The sequence below is a fragment of the Monodelphis domestica genome, chromosome 3, assembly GCF_027887165.1.
Source record: "Monodelphis domestica isolate mMonDom1 chromosome 3, mMonDom1.pri, whole genome shotgun sequence".
Classification (NCBI taxonomy): domain Eukaryota; kingdom Metazoa; phylum Chordata; class Mammalia; order Didelphimorphia; family Didelphidae; genus Monodelphis; species Monodelphis domestica.
In genome coordinates this window covers 455,466,215-455,482,706 of record NC_077229.1, presented here as the reverse complement: position 1 = coordinate 455,482,706, position 16,492 = coordinate 455,466,215, and the positions used below count along the sequence as shown (strand labels likewise).

The 16,492-nt window shown below is 38.9% G+C and overlaps 1 pseudogene; it reads right to left on the bottom strand.

Moving 5' to 3' along the window:
• Positions 1–7,752: 7,752 nt before the first annotated feature.
• On the bottom strand, positions 7,753–15,739 carry LOC103092336 (ubiquitin-conjugating enzyme E2 C-like; annotated as a pseudogene).
• Between the last annotated feature and the right edge of the window lie 753 nt (positions 15,740–16,492).

Below are 16,492 nucleotides of genomic sequence, written 5' to 3'. Positions count from 1 at the left end.
AAACTTGAAAAGGCTTATTTGAATTGATGCAAAGTGAAGTGAGCAGAACCAGAATGAAGTATACAGTAGCAAAAGTATTGTATAATGGTCAACTGTGAAGGACTAAAATATTATCAGCAAAGCAAGTTTCCATGATATTCACAAGGGATGTATGATGAAAAATGCTATCCCCACAGTCAAAGAAGGAATTGTTGGAGTTTGATTGCTGATCAAAGCATGCCGTCTTTCACTTTATTTCCTCAGGAGTTTGTATTGTATGTGTCATATGTGTCTTCTATCATACCATGGGAACTATGGAACTTTGTATTGCATAAAAGCACTGGTATGGCCTATAACAGTTCACTTATTGCCTCTGGGATAGCAGGGAGAGAGGGAAGGAGAAAATATATAATTGCAAAATGTCAGAAAGTAATTGTAAAAAATTAATTCTATGTGTAATTTAAAAAGTATAAGACAAAAAAAGAATTTGTAGGTAAAAGAACAAACCATAGAAATAATCAATAATTTCATTAATTATAATGACAATAAGGAGACAGCATACCAACATTTGTGAGATGTAGCCAAAGCAATACTTAAGGGAAAATGTATATCTCTAAGTGCTTGAATCAATAAAAGAGAGAAAGAGCTGATCAAGGAATCAATGAAAAAAAATGAAAAAGAAGGTAACTAGCAGTATTAAGAATCATACTATACTACAGAGCTGTAATTGACAACATAATTTGGATTTTGCTGTTATTCATTCATGTCTGACTCTTCATGATGCCATTTGGGATTTCCTTAGCAAAGATACTATAAAAGTTTCCATTTCCTCTTCCAGCTCAATTTATAGATGAGAAAATTGAAGCAAACAAGGTTAAATGATTTGTCCCAGGTCACATATCTAGTGTCTGAGACCAGATTTGAACTCAGAAACATGTGTCTTCCTGACTTCAGGCCTGATATTCTATTAAGTGCTCCACCTAGCTGGATAATTTGGTACTGGGAAAGACATAGAGAAGTTGATCAAGAAAGCAATTTAGGTCTATAATATACAGAAGGAAATGAACATAATAACTTAATGTTTGTTAAAACCAAGGAACCCAGATGTTGGGGCAAGAATTTAATATTTAACAAAAACTGTTGGGAAAACAAAAAGTTAATCTGGCAGAAACTGAGCATAGACCAATATCTCCTACCATATACCACAATAAGCTAAAAATGAGTACATAACTTAGACATAAAGAGTACTATCATAAGCATATTAGTGGAGGATGGAAGAAATTACCTGTCAGATTTATGGAAAGGAGAAGAGTTCATGACCAAAGAAGAGATAGAGGAGATAAAATGAATAATTTTGATTATACAAAATTTAAAAGTTTTTACATAAACAAAACCATTTCATCTAAAAATAGAAGAAAACCAGGAAATTGGGAGAAATATTTGTAGAAAGTTTTTTTGATAAAACTTTTATTTTTCTAATAGTCAAACTTATAAGAAGAGCCATTCCCCAACTGACAAATTCTCAAAGGATATGAATAGGTAATTTTTAGTGGAAGAAAAGTAAGCTACCAATATCCATGTGAAAAATACTCTAAACCACTGTTGGCAAAGACGTGGCACATGTGCAGAGCCAGCATTTGGGGAGCTGCTCTGTTCCCTCTTTTCCCAGCACCTGAAGATATATTTTGCATGCCCCACTCCTCTGTACAGCCCTCTGAAGCAAGTACTTTTGCCCTAAATTCTCTCCATCCAGGAGCTCACAGGCAGCTGTAATTTGTCCTCTGGGCACTCATACTCAGAAAATGTTCACCAAGGAGGCTAGAGAAATGCACATTAAAACAACTCTGAGCTACCTTTCAGATGGGTTAAGATGGCAAAAAAAAAAAGAAAAATAGCAAATGCTACAGAGGATGTGGGGAAATAGATACCCTAATACACTGCTGCTGAAGTTCCGAAGTAGTTCATTCATTTTGGAAAGCATTTTGGAATTATATCCCTAAGGTTTTTGAATTATGCTTTCCCTTTGACCCAGGTATTCTGCTACTAGATCTATCCTCCCCCCCCCCAAAAAAGAATATTTTAGCAGATCTTTCTATGAGGGTAAAAAATTGGAAGCTGAGGGAATACTCATGAATTGAGGAACAGCTAAACAAGTAATGGGGGCAACTAGCATGTATAGTAGAAAGAGTGCTGGGCTTGGAGTCAGAAAGATTCATCTTTCTGAGTTCAAATATGGCCTCAAATACTTAACTAGCTGTGTGACCTTACACAAGTCACTGTTTGCCTCAGTTCCTCATATGTAAAATGAGCTAATGAAGAAAATGGTAAACTACTCTAGTATCTTTGCCAAGAAAACCCCAAGTAAAGTCACAAAAAGTCAGATGTGACTAAAAATGACTGAACAATAAACAATTTATAACATTAATGTGATGGAATACTACTGTATTGTAAGAAATGATGATTTTTGATGGTTTCAGAAAAAACATAGGAAGATTTATATGAACTAATGTAAAGTGAAATGAATAGAGCCAGGAAAACAATTTGTATAGTAAGAGCAATATTTTAAAGATAATCATGTTTGGAAAATGTAGTAACTTTGATCAGCACAATGACCCACTTCAGTACTAAAGGTCTCATAATGTAACATGCCATACACCTCTAAGTAGAGACTTGATGGACTTGCAGACTGAAAGCCTATTTTCTTCTGGGACATAGTGAATATAGCAATTTGTTTTGCATGGTTATACATACTTGTAATGGCTTTCATTTATCTTGTTTTCTTAGTGGATGCAGAAGGGAGACAATTTGGAACTGAAATAATTTGTTTTTTATTAGGAAAGGATAAAGAACTAAGATGGTGATCAGATTAAAAAATAATAATAAGCTAACACAAAAAAGAATATAAGAAAAGACAGAGAGGCCAAGAGGCGTAAACTACCACTGATTTGTTATAAGGGGATATTTCAGGACATTAGAAAGAGATGTTTCAGTAGTGTGGTGGGGAGAGGGAGTGCCTTACAAGACACTGAATAATAAATGGGGTTGAGGATATGGAGAAAGCTCACATAGGCCACTCTTTCTAATTAGCTGGAAATAAGAAGAGTCATAAGAGAATAACTCAAGAATAGAGAAAGTTGTCAGGGTCAAGCAATAGCTTTCATTAGAGTGGGGTGACCTAAGCATATTTGTAGGGAAAGGGAAGAAGAAAATAGAGGAGACACTGCAGATATATGAAAAGGGAGAAAATTGGTGACTAGAGTCATAGAGGAGGCCAAAGGGGACAGGAGCAAGGATAGAAGTAGACAAGTTGGCTTTATTTAGTAGAGTACAGCGACTTCTTCCTCTGAAACTGGGGAGAAGGATGAGACAATGCATGAAGATATTAAAAGGATGAGATAAGTGAAAAGAGTTAGAGGAGATGGCATTGTAGCCTCAGTCTTCTTAGTGAGATTTGGAGGTGGAGATCTCAATGAGAATGAGGAGCTAGTGAAGTTGGGAGATTTGAGGAGAAAAGAGATTTAGGGTATTTATGTGAGGTTTCATGCGAATAATTAAGACATAAGAAAAGGAGTTGCCATTAGTTTTTGTTATTTGCCCTTCCTTTTTTTAAGAGGACCAATAACATCATGGATGAGGTCTTGGTTAAGATTTGTGAATTGGATTTAATTAAGTCATCAGTCTCACTCTCTCTTCCACAGTCATCTAAGTCCAGTGGCAAAATAAAAGTCAAGATGGTTGGCTCTAGTCTGGGATGCAATGGATGACCTTGGCCACTTTGATGTTTGACCAAGCTCCAAGGGCTCCACAATATCTATTTTAGCTATCTCCTTTGGAACAATTTGTTGTCATCTACCCATTCCATGGGAGGAAGTCTTCACATGCTTTGAGTAGACATCCCCCTAACTCACTGATGGGTTTGAGGTTTATTGGTTATTCCTCAACCCCTGTCTGCCAAGTCTTTCCAGGGTGTGGCTGCTATACCTACTACATCTCCTTGGAGCCATAGGTGAGAGCTGGTGGACACCAAAGGTGGATGAGCAGCCTGAGAAAAGCTTGCCAAGTCCTCTGACAAGAGGTGCTAGTCCTCTCTGAACACCCCATATTCCCTGTACAGTGAGAGCATAGAGGAAGTTGGAGAGTGTGTATTTGCCATGGTCTCAGGCAGCACCATTTCTTCCAACAGGGTTCTCAACTCAGTAGGAAAAGGGCAGATGGATGGCGGTAATTACCCAAGATTAATGGTTAAATTAGTAGAGATGGCAGGAAATCAAGGGGGCACAGTGGCAAAAAGAGGACCATTATCAAAGTGGTTGACCTAGGAGTCAGGACTGGACAGGAAGGAAAGTAAGACTAGAAGAAGATTTATGGACTGGGAGAAGAGAGAAGAAAAACAGGAAATCATGGTGGTGGAACAGAGGGTCATAATGAGCACAAAGAAGACATATGAAATGGAAAGCATATTATGTTATAGATCATAGAACCGAGAGCTAGAAGGGGGAGGTGTAGATACAGAGCAGATGCTGCTGGTGTCTGTATTACTAAATATTTTAACTTGCCACTGTGTGATGATACAATATCACACAGCTGATTCATATCAAGCCTATAGCCAGCTAAAAAGCTTGTGCAGTAGTCCATTTCCCCTTAAATTTAATCTGTTTATGGGCAGTCCCTGGAGAAGAGGGTGAGGGAGGCCCTGGAAGGCTATATTTCTCCCTCATTCCTTATCCAGAGTAGTTCAGTGGAAAGTCAGACAGAAGGAGCCCTGTCATGCTTCCTCCCCCTGCCCCAACCATCTTACCCAGAACATCAGTCCAAATTTACTCCATGAAATGGCTTAGCCTGAAGACATACAGGGCTTACTTGGCAACTTATGAATTCTTGTCACAGCCAGAGGGCTTTTCTGACTTTGTATGCTGTAAGTCCCTGCCATGCTTCACAGAAAAAGAGGTCTAAAAGACTGCATTGAGGAGGGAGTCCACACAAAGAGAATTTAGACATCAGCGAAGGGCAAAAGCTCTTGTTCCCCTGGGAAATTCTGTGTTTGGGATGCCAGAATTTCCACTTAAACTTTTGAGTTAAAAGGGAGAGGAACAAGCATTTGTTAAGTTTTTACCATGTGCCAGGCATTGTGCTAAAGGTTTTACAAATATTATCTCATTTGATCTTCACAGCAATCCCAGGAGGTAGGCACTATAATGACCCCAACTTTACAAGTTGAGATAACTGAGGTAGGCAGAAGTTAAAATGACTTGCATAGGGTCACATAGCTAGGAATATGTCTAGGGTTAGGTTGGAACTCAAGTCTTTTTGACTCTAGGCTCAGCCACTGTGCTACCTTGTGATGAAAGAGTTTTTCAGTTCTTTCTGACTTTTTGTGACCCCATTTGGGGTTTTTCTTGGCAAAGATACTGGAGTGGTTTGCCATTTCCTTCTCCAGCTCATTTTAATTTTACAGATGAGAAAACTGAAGCAAAGATGGTTAAGTAATTTGCCCAGGATCACACAACTACTAAGTGTCCAAGGTCAGATTTGAACTCTAGAAATCTCCCTGACTCCAGTACTGGCGCTCTCTACTACCTGGCTGCCAGGCTGTCACTTACCTGCACTAATGGCACTAAGAGGAATAATAATGTTAGTGAAGATGATACTCACACGATTTCAGAAATGCTGATGAACCTTCTCTTTGGTAAAGCAGACAGAATTCATTTCATTTGCTCTGCTAAGCAAAGGACAAACTGACTAGGAGAAGCAGATGAGTAATGAAGCGATAAAGAAGGAGGAAAAATAGTTTGGACAAGAAAAGATTTGTGTGCTGCTCTTTTTTAAGAGGAGAAGAGAGAGGGGGCAGTTAGGTGGCTCAGTGGATAGAGTTCCACGCCTAGATATGGGAGGTCCTGGGTTCAAATCTGGTTCAGATACTTCCTATTTGTATGACTCTGAGCAAATCATTTAACCTCCCACCACCTAGCTCTTATTGTTCTTCTGCCTTGGAACCAAAACACAGTATTGAGTCTGAGATAGAAGATAAGGGTTTAAAAAGCTTGGGGAACAAGGGAGATATGAAAATGTTTGTAGACTTTTAGCTTTTTCTTCCACTATTCTGCATGAATCATCCTTTCCATCCAAATAAGCTGCCCCATGCACTCAACCTGCTTCTCTTGCTTCTTTTCTATGCCATTTCTCACTTCTGAAATTCCCTCTTCCTCTTTGCCTCTTGAAGTCCTACCCATCTTTCAAAATTAGAACAGTTCTCAGCTCCCTGATAAAGCCTTCTTCACACCTCCAGCCTGAAATGATGTCTAAAGTTAAGTATCAGTTACTGTCTTTTGGCAGTTATGTCCTGTGTCACTAACCATCTTCCTGTCATACTTTCCTGCAGATGCTGCCACAGCGCCTTCCCAACTGGACTTCCAAAGAGCATGCCCTGGAAAAGCTTTGGATTTAGAACTCTCATTCTGGGGCAATGCTTTTCTAAGGAGACTGCATCAACCAAAATTCAGCCTTCTATCTAGAAGACTCCAGACCTCCGAGATCTTTTACCAGGCCATTTTCTGCCATGCCCCACGTGCACATCTCCATCACATTTCCACCTCTAACTTTAGAAACAAAAGTCAAACTGGCACTACCCTTTCCTTTTGGAAAGTTGTGTTAATCGTCACTCTTTGATTCCATTCACCATTTTGCACTTCTCAGACCATAGAACCTTCCCCAATCCACCAAGCCCCTGTAGTATCATCTTCCCCTTTCTAGAATGCATGCTATTTGAAGATACTGTCCAGAGATATTTACTAGCTCATCCTATTTACCTCAGTCTCCCCATCTATCAAATGAGCTGAGGAAGAATGGCGAACCACTCCAGTATCTTTGCCAAGAAAACCCCAAATGGGGTCACAAAGAGTGGAACATGACTAAAAAATGACTAACAAACTGTCTCTTCTGTTTTTGTATTCCCAGCAATTTGTGCCATACTTGGCATATAGAGTTTGATAAACGCTTTCTCATTCCTTCATTCCTTAGCTATTCAAATATTTAACATTTCATTTAAAAAACACTTGGGTCTTGTCTCTCCAACGAGACTGTAAAAACTCTTTTAAGGCAGGTAGTGTCTGAACTCGATATATCCCCACAGCACTGATCACAGTAGTGCCTTGTTACATGGTAAACACTTAGAAATATTTATTAATTTTTATTAGGTTGGAATGTGATTTCAAAAGTCTAGTAAGAAGAGAGTCAGACCATAAAGTAAGTGAGTGTAAAACTGAAAGAGTAATTTAGCCCATGTTTGGGGCAAAAAATGTTCCTAGGATTCCCAGGGGCTTCACTTCTCTCATCTCTGCTATCTAGGTAGCTCCCTGTTGGTTTTCAGAATGTATATGCAAATTGAATCTATCAAATAATCTTGAGATGCTTATGTCTTTATTTCATTTAAAACTGTATCTGCTCTGTAGTGATGCTTGAGGAATTTTTTAAAAAGTTGTTTTTTTTTTTAAGAGAGGAGGTAACCAACTGGAGAAGGCTCAAAAAATTGATAGATGGAGCCCTAATTCTGTTGTTAGCAGAAAACAAAGAAGCTGCAGATTAGACTGTGTTGAGGATATTTTTTGTTTAGGAAAACAACATTAATGTTGAGAGCTAGACTAGAGTTTAAGGGCAGGGGGGGAAGAAAATATCAGAAGAAAAGGAAAATAAAGGAAAATTCAGTGTCCTGTACAGAAGAAAGAAGAAAATACAGATCATGAGGAAGAGAAAAACATATACCCACAGACAAATAAACACAAGAAGAAGGCAAAGGAGCTAGGCAATTAAGATCAAGGCTCTTGACTAATCATCTGTTTCACATAGATTTCCAACAGGTACTTGTTAAAGGGGATGGTCCAAAGTTCAGTGGTAGGTGGGCTCTATGGGCTGTCAATGGTAGTTATTCCCAGTAGACTCTAGATAGACAGTAGGAAGATCCTGACATCCTAGAGAGCTGACCATTTCTCCTTGAAGATGTCCAAATAGATATTGCCTTAAGTATCTGTATTAGGATGGTATGACAAATTTCACTGTGAGAGCATTATATGGGTTGCTGCTGTCCCACTCCAGGGAAAGTGTGTACCTCAGATCTCAGAAAGTGTATACTGTCCCTGCTGCCCCATGAATGGACACAACCCATTGGAAGGAATTGTCTGACTTTGGGAAGGCAGAAATTCCTTTGTCTCAGAAGCTCAGAAATGCCAGGCTGGAATGTTGTTGGGATATGGTGTAAGAGTTTCTCTTTAGTTAAGTAAAAATTTTCCTGACTTTTCACTCCTTGTGAGGTCAGAGATCTAGAATGGGAAGGAGCCCTACAGATTCTCTAGTTTAACTCCTTTGTTTTAAAGATGGAGGAAATAGGGGCCTAGTAAGATTAAGTGACTTACCCAGGCTCACACAACCAGTAAGAGTCTATGGGATTTAAAAGTTCTTAAGGAAAAAAAAGATTGAATTAAAAATCCTTTTTTTGTTTCTCAGGGATGATGCCATATTTATGATAAAATTATAAAGCATTTGGTACTCTTCCAAGTCTGGCACTGTCTTAGATAAAATATTATTGTCATTGCCTGATAGAGTGCCAAGGAGTCAAACAGTGAACTTCTAAAAGTAGATGTTGGCACCAACAAAAATGAAATAAAAATTAACTTTTCAAGCTCACACTGGGACTGCCTATTAATCATATTTCTAAGCGTACACCCTACCTACCAGTCAGACAATAATGGGTTGAATTATACTGATTAGATGGGGATATAACAATACATCAAGTCAAGTTAGCTCAGACCAACAAACATTTAAGTTGCATTATGTATCAGGTACTCTGCTAAGCATTAGAACTACAAATAGAAGCAAAAAAGACAGTCCGTGCCCTCAAGGAGTTTATATTCTATTGGAAAATATTACATAATAAATAAAAGCTCAAAATCGGAGGTGGAGAAAGGAGTCTGAAAAGACAGAAGTAAAACTCAGAGAGAGGAACAAAGGAGTGAGTATGATTGTCCTGTGCACATCTTTAAAAGGAAGGCTCTGGAAGAAACTAACCAACCCAAGAGAGGGGCCTCAAGGTTAGAGAGATGTTCTAGAGTGAGAAGACCCCAGGGATAGAAGAATCTTCCAGGTGAGAAGATGATAGGGAAAGAAAGATAAGGAAGCTATTGGGTTAGAGAAAGAAGTCCAGAATCAGGAGTGGAACCTAAAGAGGATATTTCTCTGTACCGACTTTTCCTCATCTGCAAAATGAGGGGGTTGGACTAGATGACCTCTGAGCGCCTTCCAGCTTTAACTTTGGAGAGCTCATTGTAACTCAATGATTGGCCAGGTCAAAACATACCTCAGGGTGCTGGATTTTGCTCTATCCAAGGTTGGAAGAGACAGAATAAGGTCAGTAGCATTGGAGCACAATGTGTAATGATCTAGAATCTCTGTAATATGACCAGAAAAGGGCAAGGGAAATGAGCTCTAAGCTTAGAAAATGTCTGGCCAGTGAATTAGCACGTGCTTATGGATATTTAGAATTAACGGGGTCCCAAAAGGTCCCTTTTCTAAAAAAAAAAACAACAAAAAAACCCTCCCATACATGCTTGCCAGATGTCTGAAACTTCTACAATTAATTTTATCCTTTTGCATGACAGGCTCAAAGACCCTGAAAGCATGTTCAAGGATGTTATCTGAGAGTTATAGTCAGAAAGTCTTTTTTACCCATTAACACTATAGGATGAATAAATTGTCAGATTAGTTAAAGTCTAGAGTACATACTTTCCTTGGGAGAAGACAATACAAAAAAAAAAAGTTCAGGTGCAGGGCAAACAGAAAGGCTTGGAAGTTCCAGAGGCAAAGCTGTAGGTCAGATGGCAAGGTCCAGGTTCTTAGGTTAAATGAGCGCCAGGGATCTTCAGAGGAGGCAGTCCAAATAGTAAACCCTAGTGCTCCTCCATCTGTCTAGAAGCAAAAGAGTTGGTGACTCCCATCTCGCTCAAGTGTCGTGAGTTGTCAAGCATCCTATTTTGGGAAGAAGGGTGCCACCCCTCTCTAGCTATCCTGGGGGAAGGAAAGAGGGTGGGTCTCCTAAGGGTGATGGTTTTCTAAGATGGTAAGTCATTTAAAGAACTATAAAAATGCCAGATTTGAGAATACCTATTCATCTCTAGCAATGTGAGCCAATTCTTTACAGGTTTACAGTTTAGTCCTCCCACACGGCATTCTTTTCTTTCTCAAAAAATACATTATTTTTTTTATGATGATAGATACTAATACAGGTTTTGCCAGGATGGAGTTAGATGGGTCATTTGGATTTCCTAGCCTGGATACAAGGCTCATTTCCCCAAAGAGACTAATCTTGTGATGCCTGAGATTGTATTTTATAAGCAGAAACATTACACTGGAATTGGTACAGTGAAGTAGGTCTCATTTTCACTTTCAAGAGTCATATTGTATCCATATTGCAGACCTAGTCTCCTTTTGTGTTGGAATTTAATGTGAAATACAGGCCAGAACTATACATTCATCTTCTTAAATTAAACTAGTGTGTGTAGAAGAAACAAGCCCTGGGTCTTGTCCTTTTCCACAAATTCTTGAATATTTTTATTAAGAAGAAAGCAATAAATACCAGGTAGGAGGATGGAGTACTCCTAGGCTGGTGCTTGGGGAATATTTGCCTTGGTCTCATGTACAATTTGCTTGCTTTTATCAAGATTTTGGTTTCATTTGTATGAATGTTAAGTACGAGATGGATGAACTTATCAATATGGTTCTATCTTATGGCATTTTAGCTATTTATTATCTCCCCTTGTCATCATTAGTTGTGATTAAATTAGCCTGTGCTGGCAAGCTGAGCAGGTTTGGGCTCCTGGGGTCTGTCTGTGTTTGTGTTCTTTCCATTTGAAATGAAAAATTGAATTGTTGCTTCCTCCTGTCACGATCGCTGTCAGAAAATAAAATAGGCAGCCTGAATCACAGGCCACCTTCCTCACTGACAAGATACCCTCGATATTCATTAAATCTTAATATTTAAGAGTATCCAAGGAAGTTCTAGCAGGAGAAAAAAGGAGTCTCTAATTGGTTCCTGACTTGAAGCTACAAAGTAATTGTTTAAATGTAGGTCATGATCGATTGCCCTTTCTTTCTTAGAACATCACTATAATTTACCCAATAGTATCACAGATTTTGGTGCTAGAAAGGATCTTAGACGTGATCTAGTCCAACCTCCTCAATTTACATATGGAGAAACTGAGGCCCAAAAAATCAAGTGACTCATTCAAGGTTACAGAGGTGGCAGAGCCATAATTTGAACACAGGTCCTCTGACCCTAAATACAGGAGTTCTTCTTTCCACACTCCTTCCTTTCTGTGATTTCTCTGTTGATGATAGGAAATTGGTGGGGTATGTATTTCTTAAACATTACAGAATCATTATTGAAAATACTATAAAATTGCATGTAGGTGTCAAAAAGCTGCTGGCTTGGAAGGAGGGTTTTGCTAATTCGTTCCTGTTGAGGAGTTTCATAACTCCCACACCTGGATCTTCATTTATCAAGTCAGTTCAACTGTACTTCAGTTTTCTCATGTGGAAAAGACCAGTTGACCTCTAAGTCCCTTTGGAATTCTCATATGTACAAAAATATTTCTAGCGGCTCTTTTTGTGGTGGCAACAAATTGGAGATCGAAGGGATGTCCTTCAGCTGGGGAATGGCTGAACAAATTGTGGCATATGATTGTGATGGAATCCTGTTGGGTTATAAGAAGTGATGAGCAGGATGGTTTCAGAACAACCTGGAAAGACTTTGATGAACTGATGAAAAGTGAAGTGAGTAGAACCAGAAGAACAACCTACGCAGCAATAACATGGTAAAGATAATTAACTATGAAATCCTTAGTTGCTGATTGACCCAATCTGTCAGGACTCCAAACAATTCAGGATAAACAAAATGCTCTCCACCCCTAGACAGAAAACTGATGGTCTCAGATTGAAGCTTATTTTTTCTTAAAAAGTTTTTAAAAAATATAACAAAACAAAGTCCCTTTGAACTTCAAAAATGCTATGATTCTATAATCCCGAGATCATCTTGGAATATGAATCTATAAATCTAAGATACTCTTACTACCCCTCTACCCTCGAACCCTATAAAACATAACATAACAAAGTTCCTTCTTCAACCCAGGTATATTTTCTTTCCTTTTACTTTCTTTTTTCTTAAAAAAATGAAAACAAACAAAGTCCAACCCTTACCTTCTGCCTTAAAATCAATACTAAGTATTGATTCCAAGGCAAGAGATAATAAGGGCTAGGCATTTGAGGTTAAGTGACTTGCTCAGGGTCACACAGCTAGGAAGAGTCTGAGGTCACATTTGAACCCAGGACCTTTAATTTCCAGGCATGGCTCTCTTTCCACTGAGCCACCTCATTGCCACCCTCCAGGTATACTTTTGTAAATTTTTACAATTCATGTGAGTTAGAAAGAGAAGCAGGGAATCCTTTTAAAGTGCTTCATTGAACATTGTTCTCTTGTTTTTTTTTCTCCTAGTAGGCAATGGGCTTTAGTCCTCCATGCAATGGCTTGTTATGGCAGTAGTAGTTCTAGTACCCAGCCTGCCAATCTGCTTTTAAGTTGGAAAACAACTTTGTTTGGGGTGGAAGAAAACTACAGACCCTGGAACAAGGTCAAATTTCCTTTAAGGAAGAAGTTATGAAGAATCATCCTAGGAACATGGCGGAGCTGGAGAGAACACTGTGAGAGGAGAAAGAACTGAGCTCTCAATGAGGGAGGGCTAAAACTGCTTAGGTTCCAAACTCCACCGTTTCTACCTGATAATGGAATACATGTGTGGACTTTGAACCCTCCACCATAAATCATAAACATGGCTCTGGATCATTTCTCATTGTATTTGCCTTTCTTTACTTTGTCCCTATCACATTCTACTTTGTACCATACTGAACTCTAACTCATATCTTGCACTTGGTCATAATCTCCTTGAAATAAATCCTATATCTCTATAAATATTGAAAGGGCCTTCAAAGGCCATATAGTCAAATTCCTTCTTTTTACAGCTGGGGAAATAGATCCAGGGAAGTCATGCAACTTGACCAAATGCACCCAGATTATGAGTGTCAGAGTTGGGATTTGAACCCAGATTCCAGAAGGCAAAGAGTGGATTGTCATTTTTTCTAAAATCTCTGTACCTCTTTGTGCTTAACATAAACCCTTACACATAGCAACATTCAATAAATATAGATTTGATCCAAGTAAAACTATCGTACTCAATGTCCAGTATACTGGAAGTCTTCTCAATGCGACCCTACTCTTAATATGATTTATAGTTCTATTTTAGTTAATATTAATAATGTAATACCACTCACTGCTACATATTTTTGGATGAACTTTCTTCCAAGGTTATAAAAATGTTTCCTATACATTATCATGGAATAATAGAATGGGAAGAAACCTAAAAGAATCATTTAGACCAATAGTCTCTAGAGTAGGGGGTGTGTACCTCAGAAGATACAAAAGATTATTTATGGGTTGGGGCAGGCTATCTTGAGGGATCAATCTACTTGCAGATGGATTTTTCTTCATCCTGACAAGGAGGGCAGGGTATGCCTACACTGATAGTGGGAGAGAAATTTTCCTAAAAACACCTGAGGCACTGCTGTTGATGCCCAGTTTGGATTTATAACTATCTTGAATATTGTGGTGATAACTACCAGAAATAGTTGCCTTCTGATGCCAGTTCAAAAGGAAAGAGGCTAGTTTCCAATGGCATCAGCCCCACAATATACATTGATCAGCAAAATAATTCAATTAGATTCCATATCTCCTATGTGCTAGGCACATGTAAAGTTGAAAACAAAAAATCTCTGCCTTCATGTGACTCAAAGTCAACTAAGAATTTACAATATCAATACCAATTAGTTAAACACAAAATATATACACATTAGTAATATCATTTTAAGAGGGAAAGAATACTAACAACTAGAAGGAATGATCTCATCAGGAAAAACCTTATAGAACTGTTATGGTGGACCTATGGCACACATGCCAAAAAGGGCATGCTGCCCCCCTCTTTGTGGGCAACCCTGCAGTCGCCCTCTAGAGTTTGTTACTAGAAAGCCAGAGGGACTCAGGGTAGAATTGTTCTCTTCCTCCTTTCCACTCACACCTCATCACCTGTCCCTCTGCCCAGAGGCCCAATGGAAGTGCTTCCTCTTTCCCCTATCTAGGTTTAGGGGGTGTGGTGAGGTTCAAACCATTGATCTCTTTGTGATTGGAGAGTGACTCAGAACAATGAGATTCTATTGATCAGTAAACAAAGTAAAGGAGGGACATTGCATTACAATGATGAATATTCAAACTATCACCCAGCAAAGACTTTGTGTTCTTTGGTTAAACCACAGTTCTAGTTCTTGCTCATACTTTAGCAATTGGAGTCTTTTGTCATGTTTTATGTATAAGAAGCAAAAACGAAAAGGTCACATGTCTTATCTGGCATCATGCCTTCTATGAATATTTGAATTTTACCTTGATTGAAAAGGAGAAGGCTTAGCTATTCCCAACTTAGAGTGCTGGTAGGTGGAAGGGGTTGTTCAGGAAGGACTAGTACCTCTAGTGTGAGGATTTGCCTTCTCTACCTTTGGTGTCCACGTTTCACCCAATTCTCATCTGCAATTCCAAGAAGTTATAGCATTCACAGAAGACATACCCCAGTAAAATTATCTTGCTTGATGGGTTAAACCAGGTTGAGGGTAAGCCTAAAACCCATTGGCTAATTAGGGGAATGGCTAGCACAAGCATTTCCAAGGTGTGATGGTGTGAAGTAGGGATTGATTCTTCTCTTGCCTATTTTTGAATTAATCAACCAAAGCTTGAATACCCCTACTTGGCACTAGGTGGGGAAGTTTGCAAAGCACTTAGAGAGCTCCACCCTTTCAACTCAATCTTGTAAAGAAACTTGTAAATCTTTTGATAAGAGTTTATATCCACATAGAACAAGAGGTGGAACCTACAAACACTGCCCCCCTGAACAGTGCTAAGCAAATTTAAAGACTGCAATTGTTCCCCATAAAGCAGAGGAAGGGATGTAAAAAAGAACTATAAAAGATGATGAACTTCCAGTCCAAGAGGCCTTCATCCTGAATTTTCAGGTTGAAAGAGCTTGGACTGGGACTATGACTCTTGGACTGCTTCTGTTAAGACTGCTCCTGGATCTTCTTCCTTTGGATCTTCTCCTGGTGAGTGAAAAGCTGACCTTCCTTTCCTGGCTTCTGGAGAGATTAGTCCCAGAGAGGCCCTTCTTGGAGGAGGCTGTGTGGGTTGAACCCTTGCTTAATTCAACAACAAGTCCTCTGGCTGAGGGGTTAATGAGTCTTGTGTGGGTTGAGCCAGGGACCAGAGCAACATTTAGGGTGATAAGCTAGACTTCTTATTCTACCCTCTCTTTCATTTCTCTACTTTCACTCTCTCCACTTTTTTTGTAAATAAAAGCTGCTAAAAGTCATTTTGACTTGGGCTGTATTAATTTTAAAATCGGCAACCACAGTATTATCTTAAAATTTTCATATATTTTAGTCAAACCCATAATTAAATTCCTTAAAATGGGCAAATGTAAACAATTTGTTCCAGGAAATCACAAAGGTGGTGGAAGAAGGCACTGTGGAGCACTTAGAGCTTGGTCAGACATCAAAGAAGTCAAGACCAACCACTGCATCCCAAGCCATCACCAATCGTCTTGACTTTTTCCTCTCGATGTGTCATGCTCTAGAAGAGAGTGAGGCTATGACTTGGTGCAACTCGGCCTCACTTAAACCCAACTCACTAGCAAGTCAAGACATCATCCTATGATGGCATTAATCCTCTTCAAAAACAAAAGTTGAACAACAACAATAATCCTATGCTCCTTGAATATTACTTGGTGAAGATCTCTTCTCACTGGCTACCCCAAAAAATACAAATTTCTTAATTTGACATTCAAGGCCCTCTGTGATCTGAATCTGGTTTACTTTCCAAACTTTATTTCATGCCATCCCTCTACTTACATGTATGTGCCTGCCAAACTATTCCCTGATCTCCCAGGATTACAAACATCATAGGTTCAAGATTCCATATAGATCTTCTAGTCTAAGGCCCTTATTTACATATGGAAGAATTGAAGCTCATAGTGAAGAGATGATTTACTCATCATCATAACAAATAGCAGACAATCTTTCCATGTATTTGTAGGTGATGTTTCCTATGTCTGGAGTAGACTTCCTTGGAGTAGATCTAATGAAACCCTCTCCCTTTATAAACTCTAGCAAAAACCCACCTCCTCTACAAAGCTTCCCTTGACTTGCCAACTAGAAGGGATCCCTTACTCATCAATTTGTCACTTGTGAATTTATAGTATTCTAACTTGATTTAAACTTATTGGTTCATTGGTTCTCTTTTTTCCCTCCCACCATGACTTTTGAAATTAAATTAGAAAAAATAAAAAGTCCATGCTACAAAATTTGGAAGTTCTCATTATTG